The sequence below is a fragment of the Theropithecus gelada genome, chromosome 1 (assembly GCF_003255815.1).
Source record: "Theropithecus gelada isolate Dixy chromosome 1, Tgel_1.0, whole genome shotgun sequence".
Classification (NCBI taxonomy): Eukaryota; Metazoa; Chordata; class Mammalia; order Primates; family Cercopithecidae; genus Theropithecus; species Theropithecus gelada.
Window position 1 is genome coordinate 148,553,721 of NC_037668.1, and position 12,138 is coordinate 148,565,858.

The window sequence follows — 12,138 nt, forward strand, 5'->3', positions numbered from 1 at the left end:
AAGTTTACAGTAGCTTTTCAAGTACTACAATTGTATACCTGCTTACCCAGCCCACTCCCCATATATGAAGTTCTACCTTATCATACAATGCTTCCCTAAATTGTTTCTAGGGACTGTCTAAAATATGGAGAAATAAGCTTGTCATTTCTTCAGCTGAAAGGATAACACTTTTGCTACATAAAACTTTTAATTTCTGTCAAATTGAAAAGTGGCATTCTAGATCTCCATAAGGCAATTTTATGCCAATTAATGCATCAGAAGGTATTTAATGAGAGCCAGTGTTGTACTTAGCACTATGTTAGGTAAACCTGAAGAGAAAGGGGAAAAATGCATATTTGTTCAGAAGGGAATTGGAAGTGAAGAGGGAGTCGAATGCTTGGACGCTGGGATTGCAGTATGAGTCAACAGAGTGTATGAGATGAACAGTGGGTGACCAGCCTGACTGAACCATGGCTCAGTGATGCCAGTAGTTGAAAATAAGGTTGAACAGGTAGGTAGGTAGATAAGCAGACAGCTTGATAGCGAGAGCTCAGGGCACTTGAATTTGAACCCCAGCTGTGTAATTTTGGGCAAATTACTCAACTTCTCTGTGCCTCAGTTTTCTTGGCACAGAAATGGGGATAATAATATTTCCCTTCCCATATTGTTGAGGAGGTTTAATTAGATTTACAAGGTCTAAGCACGAGTAAAGTTTAGGGCATTGCCTTCTATGTCTTCCATCTACCTTAGTAAGCATTTTTATGCCCTTTGGTTTGGTTGGGAAGTGAAATTGAACATGCTCCAACAATATTAACTATTATATTTTGGGTGAAGCCAGAAAATAAAGACTTGAAAGTAGTCTGCGGAGTTTGAACTTGAATAAGCAACAGAGAGCGGTTCCTAGGCAGAGTTGGATTTAGAAAATCTGGGCTTAGGAAGGATCTATTCAAACCCCAGAGTTCTTGGGTATGCTGCCTCTAGTTGCTCAAACATCTCACCCCCGGGGAAGGAAACCACTTGGCTGCCTGAACTGGCATGTGGAGTGGCAACAAACAGCCTGGAAGATATTTGTCTGAAAAGAACAAAACAAAATTGCGTTTCAGAGGATTAAAGTTCGTCAAATTGTTATGGTTCTTTCGCTTTGTGGTGAGTCTTTAAGGGTCCAATTTCAAGGTTAATAAGTAAAAAAGCTGGAGAACTAGGTTGGTAGATTGAATATTAACGAGTACCTCTTGGATAGTTACTGGAAAGTTACCAATAACATCTATAGTAATCTCTCCTCAGGTTCTCAATAGGCCTTTGCCCTCTTTAGAAACATCTTTGACTCCGGTAACATCTAAGCACCCGACAAGACTGCACCAATGCATCCTTCTGACATACCAAGGGGACAGATAAGCAAAGCGAGCCAGAGAAGCTACCTCCAATTGTCAAGGTGGAGAGACACAGGTCAAGTTTTGGGATCTGGCCATCAGTCAATAGTCCTCAGACCCTCTTAGTCTAGTTTCTCCAATTCAGATCATCTGGTCTTTGCATAATTACAATATCTTCCCTGTGGAATTTGCTAATGATTCTTGGACTGTTACTCTAAAGGGAAAAGATCTAGCAAGTTACTTGCTGTTTTCATTAAACTTAGCCAACCTCTCAAATAGGTAAACTATTTTTAAACCTTCAAGCAGCTGCAGATTATTATGGATGAATTCAAAATTTTTATCTCAATCGGCTGTGATTTTCAGATTCAAAACTTTCCTCGTGCTTAATTTTTTTGCATCCTCGGCCTCTGCTGTCATCTTTTAGGAATTTGGAATTAGTAGGAACGGTGACTCCACCAATACATGATGGTGACAAAGGTCAACTACAGGTTCGGGGAAAATAAAAATTCCTAAACATTCTGTTACTCCAAATGGATAATTATTGATAAAGCAGAGCAAAGCATTTGCCAAACCTGGTGCTAGATATTTATTTATCAGGAATATGCCACATGTTGGGTAATATACACATTATGATTAAGAGAAGCTACATAAAATATACCAGACAATGTACAAATAACACAAAGTAAACATTAGAAAAAGAAGTAATCTGTGCTTTACCTGTCATGTGGCCACACCATCTAAAAATGCATTCTCATATTTTCAGAAATAAACGTTAAGGATTATTCTTGAGACCACTCCTACTGATTCTGAGCATAATTATATAAATGACAAATACTGTGAATAATTAGCAATAACATCTTTGTATTGAAAAAAAAAAGTTTTCCTGCTGTTGTAGAATGAGTTAAACAAAACCTAGTTATCCTTCCTGCCCTTCCAGACTGGCCTGGTGGGCCAGATGCCCGGAGCCCCCCAGATTTTATGATGTGTCAGCCGAGTTTCTCAACTAGGGGTTTGGGCTTCTCTCTGGGTCTCTTTCTCTCTATTTGTCTCTCGCTCTTTCTTCCCTGCCCCCTCCCCATTTTTAAAAGGCTTTAAAGAACATCTCTGGGAAACAAAAATAGCTCCAGTTGTGAGAGGCCTACACACCGGGAATGCAACTGAGAGATGCAAGTCAGCAAGTGCGAGCCGCGAACATGAGTGTCTGGCCCTGGGTGGGTGCTCCTCGCTGTCTTGGTGCCGATTCTCTGCCTGGGCCCGGTGGGTAGAAGGGAAAATGGTTTTTCAGGGTTGGGAGGTGGGTTGGGTAGGTTTGGGATTCCTAGCGGAAGGAATGGAAACCCCAGCATTCGGGCTGAGGGGGCGCTTCCTTCCCCTCCCCCAACGTTTTTCAAATTTATTTTGCCCAGGCGGGGATTGGCGACGGTCAAAAGGGAGCAGTTGGCACTGAATGTCACCCTGAAGGTAAAATGAAAGACAAAAGATGAACGCATGCTTGCTTTCCGTTTGCAGCGGCTGCGGCGGCGGCAGGAGCAGCAGGATTTAAAGGGGAAAAAAATCACACGCATATGCACACATATATACACACCCAGAGGCGTCGATTATGCAAACGTAATAATGCAATCAAATCATGACAGTGCCGGGATTTTTTTTTAAGAAAAATATAGATATTTATTTTTAAAAAGAGAGAGAAACGCATGCAAACAGAATCGTGCACATACCACGTAACCACCCGAGGAGAACCTGGCAGCCTCTCTCTTCTTCTGCCAAGTTATCATTGAGAAAACAGACAGGCATCATGACGTCCTGGGTCACAGGGAGTGCGGACCGACGCTACCAAGAGAAAAGGGAGGCGCCTTGGCGCTCCGGCTAGCCGCGGGCGCCCCTCTGCCCCTCGCAGCCCGGCTCGGTGAGTGCACAGCCGCTCGGGACGCGGACCCCGGGTGCCAGGCCGGCCCCGCGCCCGCGGGGGCAGAGCGGGGGGCCGTGCCCTTGCCACCGGCGGGCCGGCCAGCACCCCCTCGCCTGCCGAGGTCGCGGGAGCCCAGTTAAAGGAGGCGTGTGTAAGATGTGCAATGTTCCTGCATGGGGGTTTTGTAGACTTTCATAGCCAAAGAAACCGGCTTCGGCTTCTTTAAAATCCCCGACGACTCACCTGATTAACCTGCTGCAGTTCTGACCCTGCCAAGGTAACTGGTCCAAATCCTTATCATCAACATCTGGAGACAGACATTTGCATCTGGGGCATTCTTTATTTGCAGTCCTGGTTGAAATCTAGATTGCTACCCCCTTCCCCCTTCACTTGCTTAGAGTCTCTTGGAAAAAAAAAAAAAAAAAAAAAGCAACCCCTCCCTCAATAACACAACCATAAGTACTGCCCACCTCTTGTAGACTTGCCTTACCATGACTGCAAAACTGTCAGCGTGTGTGCTGGAGACACAGATAAATTCTAATTGCAATTAGATTTGTTCTTTAAACACCTCTCCCATCCCCCTTCCTGGATAGAGACTTCAGTGCTTGGTAAAGTGGCAAAGAGTGAGGGCAGAGTTAGGGCGCTGGGACGGGAGGGGTTAGGGTGAGGGGATACGGAGCAGGGGTCGTTGGGGAGAGGGTGGTGCCAGGAGTTGAGGACTGCTGTCATGGGCTGGAAAATCCTTCTGGTGATTGCTGCTGCTGTAGTCCTAGGTGTCTCCCTCCTGTCCTCTACGCTTCTTTCCCTCCCTTCTCTCTCCCCAACCCTTTCACCTTCCCGAGAGAGTCGCTGAAGTTGCACGGAGGTCACCCGATCATCATTTAACTATTTTAAACCATCTACCTCCTTCTACCCCTCAAGTCTGTTACAGCCTCTGCAGAATAGACCCCTGCACCCCTTGTTTTGTGATGGGAGAGTCTCAGAGACAGAAAGACACAGAGGGCAAAGCTCCCCTCCTCCCTTTCTCTTCCCTTCCGGCAACCTTTTCCAAGCTGCACCCCCTCCCCCTTTCAGAATCTTAATGAGCAATTCTGGAAGAGTCCGGAAGGGCCTGGAGAAACCCCCGCATGCCTCAGTGCTGTGGAATGATTATGTATGTGTTTATTTATTGTGCTTGCCTCGGTTATGTTGTGAATTGCCACATGGGTCTGCTTATGTTAGGGAAGCACGTTTGCTATGTTTGTGTTGTAGTACCAGAACCAGTGGCCGTGCAATAAGACACAGACACACACAGAAATCAAATGATTTCACTAACATAAACCAGAGGGCAATGTTGAAAATAGCACTCCCTCTCTCTCTCTCTCAAAAAAAAAAAAAAAAAAAAAAGACAGGAAAAAAAGAAATTCTCAGCATGTGGGTTAAGAGAAGGTGTTAGGTCCATATGACCTCCTACTACTTTCAAAACACTCCTGCTTAATACTTTAAGTCAAGATCAAGAGACCTGCGGATGTTGTGAAGTATGTTTCAGAGCAGCTGAATGACTTGGTCTAGTTTTGAAGAGAAACTCTCATTTGTTTCTCACACTGCCCAAAGACCAAATAGGGGAGTGTGTTTGGAAAATGCCCAAATTCAGAAGCATCAGGAGAGAGAAAAAGAGTCGGAAATGTCTTAGAGAAAAAGACAGAAAAATGGGATTGAGGAGTGGTTTCAGGGTTCTCTCTCTCTCTCTCTCTCTTTTTTTTTTCCTGTCCAGCAGATTTGATGTTATCAAAATGAGTTAACCAACCTGAGAAACAGTTCTGTCATTGTGGGAAAGAGAGGGAAATTTGAACATTTCTCAAATCCGAGTTGAGGAATGCCTGACAGGAAGAAGAGACATGAAAACACTGATGGAGATGAAGTGACATTGATGGGGTTTCATCTCCTTCAAATAGAAAAAGAATCAAGTGTATAAGGAAGCAGGTCTGGATGATCTTTTAAGCGTACATTTGTCTGTTACGCATGGCTTTGTTATTCTTACTAAAGCAACTCTCATAACTCTTTAAACTTGCATTAAGTAGAATTAAACGTGTGTATATCGAGAACGGTATCATACAGCACATAAAACTGTCCATTGACTGGGGTGATGAATGTAGATAGAAGATCGTTCCTTTTCTTTAATAAATCAAAATAGCATCGAAGTCCTCGTGCATGGTATATACTGAAACCTGCTGGTCTTCTTTACCGGGAATTGCCTGGGGAGCCAGGGGAGTTTGTGATGGGTGTTGCTTTAACAAAATAGAGCAGATCAATCGATTAGGTTCCGTGTGTGCTGCTCAATTTATTCTGTACAATTTTTCCAGAAATTAAAAGGTTACCAAGAGAGTGCCATGTCCCCGTCTCTGACTGAGCACCACTTATTACCGCAACAGTATTTCAATATTAAGTGATCTTCAAGATATTTCATCTTTCATTTTGAGTTCTGAATGTGAATCAGCATGAGAATGGCAGTGCAGCAAGATAAGGTATAACTAACCTGGCAGACAGCTGAAGGGCTCGTAGGAAAGTGTTGTGGAGAGGAATATCTAGGGCTGTTCTCAGTAACCTTGTTTACAGGGACATTTCAGTTGCAGCTAGAATTTTAGCAAGAGCCTGCCAGAGGTAATGGGCTTATGTTTGAAATGGATCCTAAGTGTCTCTTTTTTCATCTGCACAGACATGCTATGCACCTTAGCTGAACACTCAAGACAAAACTTTTCTGATGCCCTATGACATTTTCCAATGCAGACAAATCCTTGGATGAGTGTGTCATAGGAAAGGGGTTATTATGAAGTTCTTCTTTTGTTTACAGATGTGTCAATACAAGTAGCTTTAGTCTTTTTTTTTTTAAAAAAAAAAAGTCTTGTGTGCTTGACTCTGTTAGATACAAAACAAATCATCCAAGGAGGTTAAAGTATGCCTTATAGATTGACCTATGAAATTGGTTTCAGTTAGACATTGAAGGTGTCATTATCCTAGTAAAGGGGATTTGTGATATAATATAGAAATTCCGTATTTGTTTCAAAATTGTTGGAAAAATCTGGGAATAGAAAGATTTTGAGGGAAATGCCAGAAGCCACACTAATGAAGAAAAACGCTGTTGAGATACTTTTGAATAATAGATAGGATATGTAATGGTCAACCACAAGATAAAATTTTTACACGGTATTTTTATGGCTTTAAATTGGCTGCATTGTAAACTACGCTTACTACTCTATTAAGTCATTATACTTTTCAATTATTTAACATTTCTGGCCAAGCTATCTTCTGTGGTCTTTTTCTGTACGCATCAGAAATGATGCGTACAATAGTAGTTGTTTGTTGTTAGCGCGAGGACTTTGTGATGGAACAAGCTTTAATTTAAACTTTTCGAGACAATATTATGAAGAATGCACAGAGGAAAAGAATGTTATGGATATAATTTGAGCCCTATGAAATGGGGATAGCTACAGCATTGAAATGTACCTAATAGAATTTGAGTTATTCTCACTGAGAAAGCTTGACAGTATCAGCCTTCTAGGTACTGTGCTTTTGGAAATACTATATATCCATTTAACCATTTAAATGCAGATCTTCACTTTTCTCCAGGGAGCGGTTGGTGAATCTTTCAATTGAACCATGAGTATGACAAAACCAACGGAAAAATTTTCCATGAACAATAGAGTCTGTCGTTTTGAAGTAATGATTATCAAGTTTCATAATATTGTGATTTTTAAAAATTCATTTAAAATATCTTTATAAAGTCAAAATAATGTACCGGGGCTTCTTGTGCAAAGGAAGAGGTTTTCTCTTGTCACTTTGTTGTCAGTTTGTTAAAGCTGTGAAATCATCTGGATTTGCAATTCAGTTTTTAGGTTGGCACTGCCATCCCAGTAGAGTAAGTGGGCTTTAGGAATCAGAGCAAATAATTATAAGTAAGTTCTATGTGTTCTCACCCTCTCATGCTAGTGGATGAGAGTGTGGTGCTATAGGAGAGTTTAAAGATCTTTCTTGGCTGGGCATGGTGGCTCACAGCTGTAATCCCAGCACTTTGGGAGGCTGATACAAGTGGATCACGAGGTCAGGAGATCGAGACCACCCTGTCCAACATGGTGAAATCCCGTCTCTCCTAAAAATAAAATATTAGCTGGGTATGGTGGTGCGCACCTGTAATCCCAGCTACTCAGAAAGCTGAGGCAGGAGAATGGCTTGAACACGGGAGGTAGAGATAGCAGTCAGTCGAGATCGCGCCACTGCACTGCAGCCTGGGGACAGATCGAGGCTTTGTCTGAAAAAAAAAAAAAGAAGAAAAAGAAAGAAAGAAAGAAAATCCTTCTCCAGAACAATCTTTAGATAATTTTGAATCTAATTTATAATACGATTTTTGTATTGGAATTAGTGGTGGTGCCAAAAGGGAGAGCCAGAGCCCAGTGGGCCTTCTTTTAAGAGATGATTGCAGAAAGTAATACAGCCTTTTGAAATAGAAGGTCAATACACACAGCCTTATGGTTCAGAGAACCAGAAAAATTCTTGCAAACCTTGAAGCAAAAATTCTTGGTAGTATGTTCCTGATAAAAATTTTTGTGAAATTATTGCAACTCTTTATGTCTATCACACAGAGAAGGAAATTTTCTTTTTCTTGGAGATTAGATACCATTCATTTACTCATCCTTGATTCACAACCCATTGTGAAAGGCCACTCTCTCCTTACCTTGCCCCCTGCACTGTACTGGGGATAAATCTCATCTCCCATTCCTCTTTGACATGTATACCATACACAGATGTTTACTGGTGTATTTATAATATTATGCTTGATGATACCTATAGTTGTGAAGAATAATCATTTATAGTTTTAAATCAGGCCTTTATTTATATTTCTGTTATGAAGGATACTTTGTTCATTTAAACAAGATAATGATCATAGTTATCACACACACACAAAAGGTTGAATGTGTTTGGAACACCTGTGGTAAAATGCAAGATACCGGGGAGTCAAAGATATTTTATTTACTTATATGGCTGTTTCTGATGGTGCATCTGCTAAAATAAATAACCTGGACACTTAAAAGGATGTTAGCGAATGAATTTGCTCATTTTACTTTTCCTATACAAATTTTTTTTAACTTGGAAAATATGCATACCTGACAGCGATTGTTTACTGGTTTGAAGATTTAAATTCAGGTTGCCAACATTATGTGACGTATAGCAAACCTTTTGCATTCCTATTCTGATAGATACTAATGGAATAGAATATAAACAATGTTTCCAGATATCTATGTTACAGAGTGGTTCATTTAAATTTGATCTCATTCTAAGATATATTAGATTAATAAGTCTGATTTTATGACCAGTATAATTTATATTCACAAATACCTATTTTTATTAGCACCGTTACAGGTTGTAAGCAAATTTCCATATATGTTAAATACTAACAACAAGAATAACTAACATTTCTGCAGTGAGTTACAGTTTATAAGCATACATTATCTACAAGCTGTTCTTTAGAAGAATATTTATTGCACTTTCTTCCTTAAGAAGGCAATCAGTTTTTACATTGTAAACATTATTTGAAAATAGGTCCTTTTGTCAGAGTTCCCTCCCTTCCTTCCTCTTTCTTTCCTGTTTCTTGTTTTTTTTTTTTTTTTTTTTTTTTTAAATCCATTCTTCCATTTTTCTTCTTTCCTCCCTTAATGGGGAGAAAAACCTAATGACATTTTTTTTGGTGGAGTATGTATAATTGCTTATCATACAGTTTTATGAAAGAAGTAGACATAGCAAGCAATCCCACATGATTTTTGGAATATATCTTCTGCTCACCAGTGTTCTTGAGGAAAATGTAAGGTTGCAGAAATCATTTCATGCCCTGTATGTTTTCAAACATAAATCAGGAAAATTGTTAGCGAGTTATAGCTTTTCTTAGAGACTGTAGCTATAGTACTATAGTAAACACGGGCTATATATTTTTCCAAGTTATTATGTGTGGAGAGAAATCTGAAGTTGGCTATTTAGATGAACAGTTTAATTCAGTTATTAGAAATTCATTTTCTATTTAGTATGAACATTTATTTTCCTAAGATTGCAGAATTGGGATATAATGCCTGATAATGGTTTGGCCCAATCACCTTCAAAGTTAGAACTGTGCTCCTTGTAGCTAATGTGCATACTAGCGGATGTCAGTCCTCAGCTAAAGGTCACTCAAAATGGTGCTAAGCTGGGTTTGTAGTATGAGCTGGTTACCCACTTCATCAGAGGGCAGTAGTGAACCTTTGTTTCTTCATTTCTAAAATGAAGGGGTTTGACTCGATGGTCTCCAACTTACTCCACCCCTGAGATTCTGAGTTTAGTGAATGATTGATAATGAATCAATCAATTCATCATACACCTATTTATTTCCATTCTATAAACTATTTACTTAAGTATGGCCTTATGCCCTGACTAGAAATATTAGTATGAAGAGTAGTAAATGAGCTCAGTATCTGTGTTTTGGAATGAAAACCTCATGAAATTTAGAGTCTGGTTTGCATTACAATTTTTTCATTGTAAATCAATTATTAGATATTTAAAACAACTTTTTTTGGGTCCTGCAGAAAACAATCTTAAATGCTGATTACTTTCCTAGGCTAGACCATAAAAGCCCATTGTTACTTATTGGAGTGAAATAGTATATTATCAGTGATGAGCAAAATGTAAAGAACAGTTCTATTATGATACAAGTAATAAACAGAATACAAAGGCAGTAAAACAGAATGATAGTTTATCATTTATCTAGATTTGCAATGGTTGATGTTTAAAAGAACGCACATATAACAGGAAGTTTAAAAGAGACAGAAACAATTGCAGAGTATCTGTAAGAGATTCTTAGAAACTTTCGGGACTTTTTGAGGCTGGTTGCAAAGTATATGACTTTTCTTTCCCTGATATACTGAAATCTTAGCAATACTTCTAAGTTTATCACTTGTGATAAGATGTGGCTTTTGACACCTAAATTCATTGAACAGGGGGAGTGAGGAAAAATGGAGACAGAAAAAAAGCTATTCTCTGAAATAGTTGGCCAAGTTGTGAGAGAAGAAAAAATGGAAGCAGTTGGATGTAGAAGAGGGTGAGCTGTGTATAGCGGGGGGTAGGCATGAGGGGTGGGGATAAGGGTGGGGAATAGCTTTGTCTGTATTTAACTGAGCTGTGGGATGTGAAGCCAAAAGGAAAAAGAGGTAAATTAGTGTGTGCACATATCCCCTGAAGAGAAAGGACAGTGTGTTATGAGAAAAGGCTTTGGAATTAGAACTCTCATTTCAAAATCTCCACTGGATCACTTATTGCCTGTATGATTTTGAGAAATTATTTAATTCTTTGAACCTTTATAATTATAAAAATTTGAATAATAAAAGCATCTGCTTCTCAAGATGGATATGAGAGTTGAATCAGACTCTTGGGTATAAAAGTGCTTATAAACGGTAAAGTTCCTTGGTTTCAGGTGGTGAAGAAGAGTCATTGGGTGCACCATTTCTCTGTGCTAAAAAGATCTGACCATTCTGAGGTGAATTTGCTCAGCTCCAGAGTGGTCTTTGGTTGGTACATTTCTTGTCCACTGTAGAACAAGTATTGTGGTTGGTACTTCAGAGAGCAAGCAGGAAGTAGTTGCTGGGCAACTGCTAGTTTCTCCCTGAAGTAGTTGCAGGGCAGCTGGGCAGCTGGACATGGAAGATGGTAGCAAGCCTGATAATTCTAACGTATGCAGTGCCAGTGCTTGAGCATATTTACTTTCCCTTACAGATGGCCACAGCTTGTCTAAACAAACAAGTGACTGACTTTGGAAACAAAAACAATGTGTTCAGTAATTGTGTTCTTTATCTCAAATATCGCCTGTCATCTGCACTTTTGCCATGACGTTGCTATTAATCTAAATTTCTTGGATTTTTGTTAAGGCTGAAGGAATCATTGTTTGGTAGTAAATACTTAGAAAGAGTATTATAAATTCTATTTTAAAAGGTGCCCAGGGTATAAGATTAGAACAAATGCACACAGTAAGTGCTGGGTCCAGTGGCTTATACCTGCAATCCCAGCTACTTGGGACGGTGAGGCTTGATGATTGTTTGAGGCCTGGAGTTGGGATCTGCCTAGGCGACATAACAAGGCCCCATCTCTAAAAAATGCCAACCAACCAAACAAAAAGAACTAATGAATGTAGTGCATTAGTTGAAATCCAAGTTCTAGACACCATACACATGTCTTTTAAGAATATTTTTGGCCGGACACGGTGGCTCACACCTGTAATCCCAGCACTTTGGGAGGCCGAAGTGGGCAAATCACCTGAGGTCGGGAGTTGGAGACCAATTTGACCAACATGGAGAAACCCTATCTCTACAAAAAAAAAGCAAAATTAGCCGGGCTTGGTGGCACATGCCTGTAATCCCAGCTACTCGGGAGGATGAGGCAGGAGAATCGCTTGAACCCGGGAGGCAGAGGTTGCGGTGAGCCGAGATTGTGCCATTGCACTCCAGCCTGGGCAACAAGAGCGAAACTCTGTCTGGAAAAAAAAAAAAAAAAAAAGAAAATTTTTGTCTGTAATTCACTGATAAATGTCTAATCAATTCTTTCATCAGAAATGGACTACATTTTAATGCATAAAATGAAGCAGTAGATCAATAATTATTTAAGAAATTCGAGCTATTTGTATAGATTATATATGTATAAAAAGCAAACTCTACCCAAGATTGCTGGATGCTGTGCTTTGATTTACAAGATAATGATCAACAGAATTCTACACTTTGTGAACTGTTAAACCTAGAAACTGGGGCCAGGCGCGGCGGCTCACGCCTGGAATCCCAGCCCTTTGGGAGGCCGAGGCGGGCGGATCATGAGGTCAGGAGATCGAGACCATCCTGG

At 40.2% G+C, this 12,138-nt stretch overlaps 1 protein-coding gene across 6 annotated transcripts in view; it reads left to right on the forward strand.

Moving 5' to 3' along the window:
• ESRRG (estrogen related receptor gamma) overlaps window positions 1-12,138 on the forward strand; it is a 641,686-nt gene that overhangs the window by 44,472 nt on the left and 585,076 nt on the right. For 3 of the 6 annotated variants that reach the window (XM_025358716.1, XM_025358697.1, XM_025358801.1), the window contains exon 1: window positions 3,397-3,535. The exons of 2 other annotated variants lie outside the window; for them this stretch is intronic. The gene's annotated coding sequence lies outside the window, so the exon portion shown is untranslated. Of the gene's footprint in view, window positions 1-3,187; window positions 3,256-3,396; window positions 3,536-12,138 lie in introns of those variants that run through there. One more of the 6 variants, XM_025358809.1, reaches the window with a different exon arrangement.